Source organism: Mobula hypostoma, chromosome 18 (assembly GCF_963921235.1).
Source record: "Mobula hypostoma chromosome 18, sMobHyp1.1, whole genome shotgun sequence".
Lineage (NCBI taxonomy): Eukaryota > Metazoa > Chordata > Chondrichthyes > Myliobatiformes > Myliobatidae > Mobula > Mobula hypostoma.
This window is the reverse complement of record NC_086114.1, coordinates 66811472-66825286: the sequence shown is the minus strand read 5'-3', so window position 1 is coordinate 66825286 and position 13815 is coordinate 66811472. Positions and strand designations below refer to the sequence as shown.

Genomic DNA, 13815 nt, shown 5'->3' with positions numbered 1-13815 from the left:
GTCTATAACTTTGTAAATAGCGATTGCCCTTTGAGTTTAGCATATAAATATCGAGCCCACATTGGGCTAGCAGACCTTTCCACCGAAAGCGTCTCCATCCCTATGGTGCCTGCTGTACCTTGTTGTGTTGAATAAAGAAGCTGCTTTGTATCTACCAGTAACTCTGTCTCTCCGGTGATTTCGTCCACGCCACCACAGGTATGTGTTCCTTCGTCTTACCCTTCCTGAAGTCTGCCATCAGCTCTTTTGTCTTACTGACGTTGAATGCCAGGTTGTTGCTGTGGCACCATTCCACTAGTTGGCATATCTTACTCCTGTGCGCCCTCTGGTCACCAACTGAGATTCTACTAACAATGGTTGTATCATCAGCAAGTTTGTAGATGGTATTTGAGCTATGCCTAACCACACAGTCATGTGTATATGCATGGTTTATTTAACTATTTATGGTTACTATTTAGCTATTTATGGTTTTATTACTATTTATTATTTATGGTGCAACTGTAACGAAAACCAATTTCCCCCAGGATCAATAATGTATGACTATGACTATGACTATGACTATATAAAGAGTAGAGCAGTGGGCTAAGCACACACCCCTGAGGTGCATCAGTGTTGATCGTCAGTGAGGAGGATATATTATCACCAATCCGCACAGATTGTGGTCTTCCGGTTAGGAAGTCGAGGATCCAATTGCCGAGGGAGGTACAGAGGCCCAGGTTCTGCAACTTCTCAATCAGGATTGTGGGAATGATGGTATTAAATGCTGAGCTATAGTCGATGAACAGCATCCTGACACAGGTGTTTGTGTTGTCCAGGTGGTCTAAAGCCATGTGGAGAGCCATTGAGATTGCATCTGCCATTGACCTATTGTAATGATAGGCAAATTGCAATGGATTTAGGTCCTTGCTGAGGCAGGAGTTCAGTCTATTCATGACCAACCTCTCAAGGCATTTCATCACTGTCGATGTGAATGCTACTGGGCGATAGTCATTAAGGCAGCTCACATCACTCTTCCTAGGACCTTCTGCCTTGCGAGGGTTCACTCTCTTTAAAGACAGTCTAACATCAGCCTCTGAGACAGAGATCACAGGGTCATCAGGTGCAGCAGGGATCTTCACAGCTGTAGTTGTGTTCTCCCAGTCAAAGCGGGCATAGAAGGCGTTGAATTCATCTGGTAGTGCAGCATCAGTGCCATTCATGCTATTGGGTTTCACTTTGTAGGAAGCAATGTCTTGCAGTCCCTGCCAGAGTTGCCGTGCATCCGATGTTGCCTCCAACCTCGTTCAAAATAGTCTCTTCGCTCTCGAAATAGCCTTCTGCAAATCATACCTGCTTTTCTGGTACAGGCCTGGTTGCCAGACTTGAATGCCACAGATCTAACCTTCAGCAGACGACGTGCCTCCTGGTTCATCCACGGTTTTAGTTTGGGAATGTACAGTAAGTCTTTGTGGGCACACACTCATCCACACAGGTTTTAATGAAGTCAGTAACAACTGCAGCAATTTAGAAGAATGCGGGGGGATCTCATTGAAACATATTGAATGTTGAAAAGACAAGATGGGGTGGATGTGGAGGGGATGTTTCCTGTGGTGGGGGTATCCAGAACTAGAGGGCACAGCCTCAAAACTGAGGGGGAGACCTTTTAGAACAGAGGTAAGGCGGAATATTCTTACCAGGGAGTAGTGAATCTGTGGAATGCTCTGCCACAGACTGCAGTGGAGGCCAAGTCTATTGTTAAATCTAAGGCAAAAGTTGAAGGTTTCCTGATTGGTTAGGACATCAAAGCATATAGTGAGAAGGCAGATGTATGGGGTTGAGTGGGATCCGGGATCAGACATGATGGAATGATGGAGCAGTCGATGGGCTGAATGGCCTAATTCTGCTCTTATGTCTTATGGTCATATGGTCTTATTTGTGCAGATGAAGTGTTTGCACTGTTGACTAGCGACTGTAATGGTAGGACACTCAAAGCTGCTGCGCAGGTTGACAGTGTTGTTAAGAAGGCATATGGTGTGATGGCCTTCATCAACCGTGGAATTTAGTTCAAGAGCCGTGAGGTAATCTCTCAGATCCTCCACACTGCCCAGAGTCTTACCATTATGTTGTGTATATGGCCTGGTTACACAACAATGCTATTAATAAAAACACGGGAGACGGGAGCTAAGGTTCATGGTTCTTTACTGGCAGAAAACAAACTCGGCACACACGTACAGATCAATACGCGTCTAATAGCGCATGCTCAATATGCACCTAATAGCGCATCCAACGACGTATTACTAAAACATAAAGTAGAACCTTATTATACTGTAGGCTATGCGGTACACTCCTCCCCTTTTATTTTAACAGTGCATCAACTGTTTTTTAACTGGGGCACTATGCTAAACAAATATGTTTACCCTTAACATACAAATGCCTACCATTTGTTTACTTAGTAACTTAATAATATCAAATTATAACAAAGTAACATAATAATATCAAATTATAACAAGCCTTTTTTTAACTTTTGATCTAAGACCCATTTATAACTCAAGTATCTCGGCGGGGGGGCAGCGTCTGCTCTAGATTGTCCAGCACTGAAGTAAATAGCTCTTCACTCTATTGTCTGGAATAAACTGAACGATCCACAACTTGGCAGGTTCCAACCATAAAGAGTAGTCACCTCCATCTTGCAAAGATGACAAAAGCAAAGTGAAATCTGTGAAAAGGTGAATGTTATTCTTAAAAATATGTACAATCATCAAAACTGAGATGGCATTGGAAAGTGTCTTCAAATAGTGTGTTCTTCAGTCTGTCAATAAACTTGTTTGTTTTAATACCGATTTCCATATAAAAGTCATGAGAAGTTGACCTCTGAGCATAGGGAGTTAAGAACATGTGCGCCTCCAACTTGCTAAGGGTTCTAGGCAGCAGATCGCCTCTGTATAATGAAGACTCCTCTGTGCAGCTGTCCTAGATAGATACGCATCTTTGTGTAATCACTTGTCTTCCTTACCCATATCTCATTTGTTCCAATGGAGCTAATTACACAGCCAATCTTCGTATTCCCCTTAGAATCCAAATAGATAGCCTGACCTTTATGATACCATCTCTTATCGTATTATAACTTTCCACCTTCTGTTCGTGCTTCATATCTTTGTGCTGGTGATTCAGAAGGAGTGCTGGGAAGATGTTCAGGAGAAGACGGATATGCTGGTCTTTTCGGAGATTTAAGCTTATTGAGAGTTCGCAGATCTTCCATTATCTGTTCATCTGTTAACAAGTAATTTAACTGCGCAGGTGCAGGTTTTCGTCTTTTGTCTGTAATTGGAACAGGGTCATTAGGTCTCCTCCCTAGTTTCCCAGTCATTATTGGCTTTACCTCCATAGAATGTCCTGTGAGTTCCATTGTTAGCCTCTGATTCTCAATCATCTTTTCCTTTTCTTCTAAGTCAACCTTTTTATCTTCAAATTCCTTCACTGCTGCTTTCTTCTTTTTAATATAATTTCTTTCCATTTGTTCTGTCTCCAGTTGCAGAGGAAGCCCTGCATTTCGTATTCTTTCCTTGTATTGTTGATCTAGTTTCTTCATCCTTTTCTGATACTCCTGCAAAGTGCCTTCCTGTAACTGCTGTAGCTGTCTTTTGAGAGATGTCATTTTCTCCTGGTACATCTGTTCTTTTACTTCCGGGTAGTCTTCATCATCCTGCTTATTAGCAATATCGGTCTCCCTTGCATCCTCTGTATCTTCATCCGAGTCACAGCCACGGATACTATGTTCGTCCTCATTGTTGACACCGTCTAGCTCACCCTCGTCGTTGTAATAGTTGGCAATAGGCACACACGTACAGATCAATACGCGTCTAATAGTACATGCTCAATACGCGCCTAATAGCGCATTCAACGACATGTTACTAAAACATAAAGTAGTCCCTTATTATACTGTGGGCTACACAGTACACAAAAATATTATATTCTGACTTCAAATTTGATCTACCAAAATGAACCACTTCAACTTATCAGGGTTGATCTCCATCTGCCACTTCTCAGCCCAGTTCTGCATCCTATCTATGTTCCGTTGTAACCTTTGACAACCCTCCAGACTATCTACAGCACCCTCAACTTTTTGTGTCATCAGCAGGCTTACTAACTGCCATTCAAATTCCAGGTCATTGAGAAAAATCATAAGGAGGAGAGGTCCCAGAACAGATCCCTGCCGAACTCCACTGATTACCATCCTCCATGCAGAATATGAACCATCAATAACCACCCATTGCCTTCTGTGGGCAAGCTAATTCTAGATCGACAAAGCAAGATCTCCTTGGATCCCATGCCTCACTGCTTTCTGAATGAGTCTCACGTGAGGAACCTTGTAAAATGCCTTACTGAAATCCATATACACTAAATCCACTGCTCTACCTTATCAGTGGGATTTGTAACCTCCTCAAAGAATTCAGTCAGGTTCATAAGGCATGATCTGCCTTTGACAAAGCAATGCTGACTATCCTTGATCAGATTTTGTCTCTCCAAATGCTCATAAATGCTGCCTCTCAGGAACTTTTCCAAAACAACTGGTCTATAATGTCCTGAGTTATCTCTACTCCCTTTCTTGAACAAGGGACATTAGCAAACTTCCAATCATCTGGTACTTCTCACTTCCCTATTGATGATACAAAGTTGATTGCCAGAGGCTCAGCAATCTCTTTCCCACTTCCACTGTCCCCTGGCGTATATCTTGACCGATCCGGGCAAGTTATCTAACTTAATATTTTTCGAAATCTCTGCACGTCCACTTTTCTTAATGTCTATACACTCAATTACTTCAGTCTGCCGTCAGTCACTCCACCTCCATCACTCTGTCAGTCACACTATTGTAAACCCCACACCCTCTCCATCACTCAGTCACTCACACTGTCGTAAACACCACACCCTCTCCATCACTCTGTCAGTCACTCTGTTGTAAACCCCACACCCTCTCCATCACTCTGTCAGTCACACTGTAGTAAACCCCACACCCTCTCCATCACTCTGTCAGTCACACTGTCGTAAACCCTACACCCTCTCCATCACTCAGTCACTCACACTGTCGTAAACACCACACCCTCTCCATCACTCTGTCAGTCACACTGTAGTAAACACCACACCCTCTCCATCACTCTGTCAGTCACACTGTAGTAAACCCCACACCCTCTCCATCACTCTGTCAGTCACACTGTAGTAAACACAACACCCTCTCCATCACTCTGTCACTCACACTGTCGTAAACACCACACCCTCTCCATCACTCTGTCAGTCACACTGTCGTAAACCCCACAGCCTCTCCATCACTCTGTCTGTCACACTGTCGTAAACACCACACCCTCTCCATCACTCTGTCAGTCACACTGTAGTAAACCCCACACCCTCTCCATCACTCTGTCTGTCACACTGTCGTAAACACCACACCCTCTCCATCACTCTGTCAGTCACACTGTCGTAAACCCCACACCCTCTCCATCACTCTGTCAGTCACACTGTAGTAAACCCCACACCCTCTCCATCACTCAGTCACTCACACTGTCGTAAACACCACACCCTCTCCATCACTCTGTCAGTCACACTGTCGTAAACCCGACACCCTCTCCATCATTCTGTCAGTCACACTGTCGTAAACACCACACCCTCTCCATCACTCTGTCTGTCACACTGTCGAAAACCCCACACCCTCTCCATCACTCTGTCTGTCACACTGTCGTAAACCGCACACCCTCTCCATCACTCAGTCACTCACACTGTCGTAAACACCACACCCTCTCCATCACTCTGTCAGTCAAACTGTCGTAAACCCCACACCCTCTCCATCACTCTGTCTGTCACACTGTCGTAAACCCCACACCCTCTCCATCACTCAGTCACTCACACTGTCGTAAACACCACACCCTCTCCATCACTCTGTATGTCACACTGTAGTAAATCCCACACCCTCTCCATCACTCTGTCTGTCACACTGTCGTAAACACCACACCCTCTCCATCACTCTGTCAGTCACACTGTCGTAAACCCCACACCCTCTCCATCACTCTGTCAGTCACACTGTCATAAACACCACACCCTCTCCATCACTCAGTCACTCACACTGTCGTAAACACCACACCCTCTCCATCACTCTGTCAGTCACACTGTAGTAAACACCACACCCTCTCCATCACTCTGTCTGTCACACTGTCGTAAACACCACACCCTCTCCATCACTCTGTCAGTCACACTGTCGTAAACCCCACACACTCTCCATCACTCTGTCAGTCACACTGTAGTAAACCCCACACCCTCTCCATCACTCAGTCACTCACACTGTCGTAAACACCAGACCCTCTCCATCACTCTGTCTGTCACACTGTCGTAAACCCTACACCCTCTCCATCATTCTGTCAGTCACACTGTTGTAAACACCACACCCTCTCCATCACGCTGTCTGTCACACTGTCGAAAACCCCACACCCTCTCCATCACTCTTGTCACACTGTCGTAAACCCCACACCCTCTGCATCACTCAGTCACTCACACTGTCGTAAACACCACACCCTCTCCATCACTCTGTCAGTCACACTGTCGTAAACCCCACACCCTCTCCATCACTCTGTCTGTCACACTGTCGTAAACCCCACACCCTCTCCATCACTCAGTCAGTCACACTGTAGTAAACCCCACACCCTCTCCATCTCTCTGTCAGTCACACTGTTGTAAACCCCACACCCTCTCCATCATCCTGTCAGTCACACTACCGTAAACCCCACACCCTCTCCATCACTCAGTCACTCACACTGTTGTAAACACCACACCCTCTCCATCACTCTGTCTGTCACACTGTTGTAAACCCCACACCCTCTCCATCACTCTGTCTGTCACACTGTTGTAAACCCCACACCCTCTCCATCACTCTGTCTGTCACACTGTCGTAAACCCCACACCCTCTCCATCACTCTGTCAGTCACACTGTCGTAAACCCCACACCCTCTCCATCACTCTGTCAGTCACACTGTAGTAAACCCCACACCCTCTCCATCACTCTGTCAGTCACACTGTAGTAAACACCACACCCTCTCCATCACTCTGTCACTCACACTGTCGTAAACACCACACCCTCTCCATCACTCTGTCTGTCACACTGTCGTAAACCCCACACCCTCTCCATCACTCTGTCAGTCACACTGTCGTAAACCCCACACCCTCTCCATCACTCTGTCAGTCACACTGTCGTAAACACCACACCCTCTCCATCACTCTGTCAGTCACACTGTCGTAAACACCACACCCTCTCCATCACTCTGTCAGTCACACTGTCGTAAACCCCACACCCTCTCCATCACTCTGTCAGTCACACTGTCGTAAACCCCACACCCTCTCCATCACTCTGTCAGTCACACTGTCGTAAACCCCACACCCTCTCCATCACTCTGTCAGTCACACTGTCGTAAACACCACACCCTCTCCATCACTCTGTCAGTCACACTGTCGTAAACCCCACACCCTCTCCATCACTCTGTCAGTCACACTGTCGTAAACCCCACACCCTCTCCATCACTCTGTCAGTCACACTGTCGTAAACCACCACACCCTCTCCATCACTCTGTCAGTCACACTGTCGTAAACCCCACACCCTCTCCATCATCTGTCAGTCACACTGTCATAACACCACACCCTCTCCATCACTCGTCACTCACACTGTCGTAAACACCACACCCTCTCCATCACTCTGTCAGTCACACTGTGTAAACACCACACCCTCTCCATCACTCTGTCTGTCACACTGTCGTAAACACCACACCCTCTCCATCACTCTGTCAGTCACACTGTCGTAAACCCCACACCCTCTCCATCACTCAGTCACTCACACTGTAGTAAACCCCACACCCTCTCCATCACTCAGTCACTCACACTGTCGTAAACACCAGACCCTCTCCATCACTCTGTCTGTCACACTTTCGTAACCCTACCACCTTCTTCATCATTCTGTCAGTCACACTGTTGTAAACACCACACCCTCTCCATCACGCTGTTGTTCAGATCTGTCCAGAACCCACATCCTCTCCCATCACTCTTGTCACACTGTCGTAAACCCCACACCCTCTGCATCACTCAGTCACTCACACTGTCGTAAACACCACACCCTCTCCATCACTCTGTCAGTCACACTGTCGTAAACCCCATATACCTTCCATCACTCTGTCTGTCACACATCTGCTGGAACCCCACACCCTCTCCATCACTCAGTCAGTCACACTGTAGTAAACCCCACACCCTCTCCATCTCTCTGTCAGTCACACTGTTGTAAACCCCACACCCTCTCCATCATCCTGTCAGTCCACTACCGGAACCCCACAACCCCTCTCCATCACTCAGTCACTCACACTGTTGTAAACACCACACCCTCTCCATCACTCTGTCTGTCACACTGTTGTAAACCCCACACCCTCTCCATCACTCTGTCTGTCACACTGTCGTAAACCCCACACCCTCTCCATCACTCAGTCACTCACACTGTCGTAAACACCACACCCTCTCCATCACTCTGTCAGTCACACTGTCGTAAACCCCACACCCTCTCCATCACTCTGTCAGTCACACTGTAGTAAACCCCACACCCTCTCCATCACTCTGTCTGTCACACTGTCGTAAACACCACACCCTCTCCATCACTCTGTCAGTCACACTGTCGTAAACCCCACACCCTCTCCATCACTCTGTCAGTCACACTGTCGTAAACACCACACCCTCTCCATCACTCTGTCAGTCACACTGTCGTAAACACCACACCCTCTCCATCACTCTGTCAGTCACACTGTAGTAAACACCACACCCTCTCCATCACTCTGTCAGTCACACTGTCGTAAACACCACACCCTCTCCATCACTCTGTCAGTCACACTGTCGTAAACCCCACACCCTCTCCATCACTCTGTCAGTCACACTGTCGTAAACACCACACCCTCTCCATCACTCAGTCACTCACACTGTCGTAAACACCACACCCTCTCCATCACTCTGTCTGTCACACTGTAGTAAACACCACACCCTCTCCATCACTCTGTCTGTCACACTGTCGTAAACACCACACCCTCTCCATCACTCTGTCAGTCACACTGTCGTAAACCCCACACCCTCTCCATCACTCTGTCAGTCACACTGTCGTAAACACCACACCCTCTCCATCACTCTGTCAGTCACACTGTCGTAAACCCCACACCCTCTCCATCACTCTGTCTGTCACACTGTCGTAAACACCACACCCTCTCCATCACTCTGTCAGTCACACTGTCGTAAACCCCACACCCTCTCCATCACTCTGTCAGTCACACTGTAGTAAACCCCACACCCTCTCCATCACTCAGTCACTCACACTGTCGTAAACACCACACCCTCTCCATCACTCTGTCAGTCACACTGTCGTAAACCCTACACCCTCTCCATCATTCTGTCAGTCACACTGTCGTAAACACCACACCCTCTCCATCACTCTGTCTGTCACACTGTCGAAAACCCCACACCCTCTCCATCACTCTGTCTGTCACACTGTCGTAAACCCCACACCCTCTCCATCACTCAGTCACTCACACTGTCGTAAACACCACACCCTCTCCATCACTCTGTCAGTCACACTGTCGTAAACCCCACACCCTCTCCATCACTCTGTCTGTCACACTGTCGTAAACCCCACACCCTCTCCATCACTCTGTCTGTCACACTGTCGTAAACACCACACCCTCTCCATCACTCTGTCAGTCACACTGTCGTAAACCCCACACCCTCTCCATCACTCTGTCAGTCACACTGTCATAAACACCACACCCTCTCCATCACTCAGTCACTCACACTATCGTAAACACCACACCCTCTCCATCACTCTGTCAGTCACACTGTAGTAAACACCACACCCTCTCCATCACTCTGTCTGTCACACTGTCGTAAACACCACACCCTCTCCATCACTCTGTCAGTCACACTGTCGTAAACCCCACACCCTCTCCATCACTCTGTCAGTCACACTGTAGTAAACACCACACCCTCTCCATCACTCAGTCACTCACACTGTCGTAAACACCACACCCTCTCCATCACTCTGTCTGTCAGTCACACTGTCGTAAACCCCACACCCTCTCCATCACTCTGTCAGTCACACTGTCGTAAACACCACACCCTCTCCATCACTCTGTCAGTCACACTGTCGTAAACCCCACACCCTCTCCATCACTCTGTCAGTCACACTGTCGTAAACCCCACACCCTCTCCATCACTCAGTCACTCACACTGTCGTAAACACCACACCCTCTCCATCACTCTGTCAGTCACACTGTCGTAAACCCCACACCCTCTCCATCACTCTGTCAGTCACACTGTCGTAAACACCACACCCTCTCCATCACTCTGTCAGTCACACTGTCGTAAACCCCACACCCTCTCCATCACTCTGTCAGTCACACTGTCGTAAACCCCACACCCTCTCCATCACTCAGTCACTCACACTGTCGTAAACACCACACCCTCTCCATCACTCTGTCAGTCACACTGTCGTAAACCCCACACCCTCTCCATCACTCTGTCTGTCACACTGTCGTAAACCCCACACCCTCTCCATCACTCTGTCAGTCACACTGTCGTAAACCCCACACCCTCTCCATCACTCTGTCAGTCACACTGTCGTAAACACCACACCCTCTCCATCACTCTGTCAGTCACACTGTCGTAAACCCCACACCCTCTCCATCACTCTGTCAGTCACACTGTCGTAAACCCCACACCCTCTCCATCACTCTGTCAGTCACACTGTCGTAAACACCACACCCTCTCCATCACTCTGTCTGTCACACTGTCGTAAACCCCACACCCTCTCCATCACTCTGTCTGTCACACTGTCGTAAACCCCACACCCTCTCCATCACTCAGTCACTCACACTGTCGTAAACACCACACCCTCTCCATCACTCTGTCAGTCACACTGTCGTAAACCCCACACCCTCTCCATCACTCTGTCTGTCACACTGTCGTAAACCCCACACCCTCTCCATCACTCAGTCAGTCACACTGCAGTAAACCCCACACCCTCTCCATCTCTCTGTTAGTCACACTGACGTAAACCCCACACCCTCTCCATCACTCTGTCTGTCACACTGTCGTAAGCACCACACCCTCTCCATCACTCTGTCAGTCACACTGTCGTAAACCCCACACCCTCTCCATCACTCTGTCAGTCACACTGTAGTAAACCCCACACGCTCTCCATCACTCTGTCAGTCACACTGTAGTAAACACCACACCCTCTCCATCACTCTGTCACTCACACTGTCGTAAACACCACAGCCTCTCCATCACTCTGTCTGTCACACTGTCGTAAACACCACACCCTCTCCATCACTCTGTCAGTCACACTGTCGTAAACCCCACACCCTCTTCATCACTCTGTCAGTCACACTGTCATAAACACCACACCCTCTCCATCACTCAGTCACTCACACTGTCGTAAACACCACACCCTCTCCATCACTCTGTCAGTCACACTGTAGTAAACACCACACCCTCTCCATCACTCAGTCACTCACACTGTCGTAAACACCACACCCTCTCCATCACTCTGTCAGTCACACTGTCGTAAACCCCACACCCTCTCCATCACTCTGTCAGTCACACTGTCGTAAACACCACACCCTCTCCATCACTCTGTCAGTCACACTGTCGTAAACCCCACACCCTCTCCATCACTGTGTCTGTCACACTGTCGTAAACACCACACCCTCTCCATCACTCTGTCAGTCACACTGTCGTAAACCCCACACCCTCTCCATCACTCTGTCAGTCACACTGTAGTAAACCCCACACCCTCTCCATCACTCAGTCACTCACACTGTCGTAAACACCACACCCTCTCCATCACTCTGTCAGTCACACTGTCGTAAACCCTACACCCTCTCCATCATTCTGTCAGTCACACTGTCGTAAACACCACACCCTCTCCATCACTCTGTCTGTCACACTGTCGAAAACCCCACACCCTCTCCATCACTCTGTCTGTCACACTGTCGTAAACCCCACACCCTCTCCATCACTCTGTCTGTCACACTGTCGTAAACACCACACCCTCTCCATCACTCTGTCTGTCACACTGTCATAAACCCCACACCCTCTCCATCACTCAGTCACTCACACTGTCGTAAACACCACACCCTCTCCATCACTCTGTCAGTCACACTGTCGTAAACACCACACCATCTCCATCACTCTGTCAGTCACACTGTCGAAAACCCCACACCCTCTCCATCACTCTGTCTGTCACACTGTCGTAAACCCCACACCCTCTCCATCACTCAGTCACTCACACTGTCGTAAACACCACACCCTCTCCATCACTCTGTCAGTCACACTGTCGTAAACCCCACACCCTCTCCATCACTCTGTCTGTCACACTGTCGTAAACCCCACACCCTCTCCATCACTCTGTCAGTCACACTGTCGTAAACCCCACACCCTCTCCATCACTCTGTCAGTCACACTGTCCGTAAACCCCACACCCTCTCCATCACTCTGTCAGTCACACTGTCGTAAACCCCACACCCTCTCCATCACTCTGTCAGTCACACTGTAGTAAACACCACACCCTCTCCATCACTCTGTCACTCACACTGTCGTAAACACCACACCCTCTCCATCACTCTGTCAGTCACACTGTCGTAAACACCACACCCTCTCCATCACTCTGTCAGTCACACTGTCGTAAACCCCACACCCTCTCCATCACTCTGTCAGTCACACTGTCATAAACACCACACCCTCTCCATCACTCAGTCACTCACACTGTCGTAAACACCACACCCTCTCCATCACTCTGTCAGTCACACTGTAGTAAACACCACACCCTCTCCATCACTCAGTCACTCACACTGTCGTAAACACCACCCCCTCTCCATCACTCTGTCAGTCAAACTGTCGTAAACCCCACACCCACTCCATCACTCTGTCAGTCACACTGTCGTAAACACCACACCCTCTCCATCACTCTGTCAGTCACACTGTCGGAAACCCCACACCCTCTCCATCACTCTGTCTGTCACACTGTCTTAAACACCACACCCTCTCCATCACTCTGTCAGTCACACTGTCGTAATCCCCACACCCTCTCCATTACTCTGTCAGTCACACTGTAGTAAACCCCACACCCTCTCCATCACTCAGTCACTCACACTGTCGTAAACACCACACCCTCTCCATCACTCTGTCAGTCACACTGTCGTAAACCCTACACCCTCTCCATCATTCTGTCAGTCACACTGTCGTAAGCACCACACCCTCTCCATCACTCTGTCTGTCACACTGTCGAAAACCCCACACCCTCTCCATCACTCAGTCACTCACACTGTCGTAAACACCACACCCTCTCCATCACTCTGTCAGTCACACTGTCGTAAACCCCACACCCTCTCCATCACTCTGTCTGTCACACTGTCGTAAACCCCACACCCTCTCCATCACTCTGTCTGTCACACTGTCATAAACCCCACACCCTCTCCATCACTCAGTCACTCACACTGTCGTAAACACTACACCCTCTCCATCACTCTGTCTGTCACACTGTAGTAAACCCCACACCCTCTCCATCACTCTGTCTGTCACACTGTCGTAAACACCACACCCTCTCCATCACTCTGTCAGTCACACTGTCGTAAACCCCACACCCTCTCCATCACTCTGTCAGTCACACTGTCATAAACACCACACCCTCTCCATCACTCAGTCACTCACACTATCGTAAACACCACACCCTCTCCATCACTCTGTCAGTCACACTGTAGTAAACACCACACCCTCTCCATC

At 48.5% G+C, this 13815-nt stretch overlaps 1 pseudogene; it reads right to left on the bottom strand.

Annotated features, from left to right (window-relative positions):
* Positions 1-2899: 2899 nt before the first annotated feature.
* Positions 2900-13815, bottom strand: part of LOC134358132 (sin3 histone deacetylase corepressor complex component SDS3-like) — a 74038-nt pseudogene continuing 63122 nt past the window's right edge.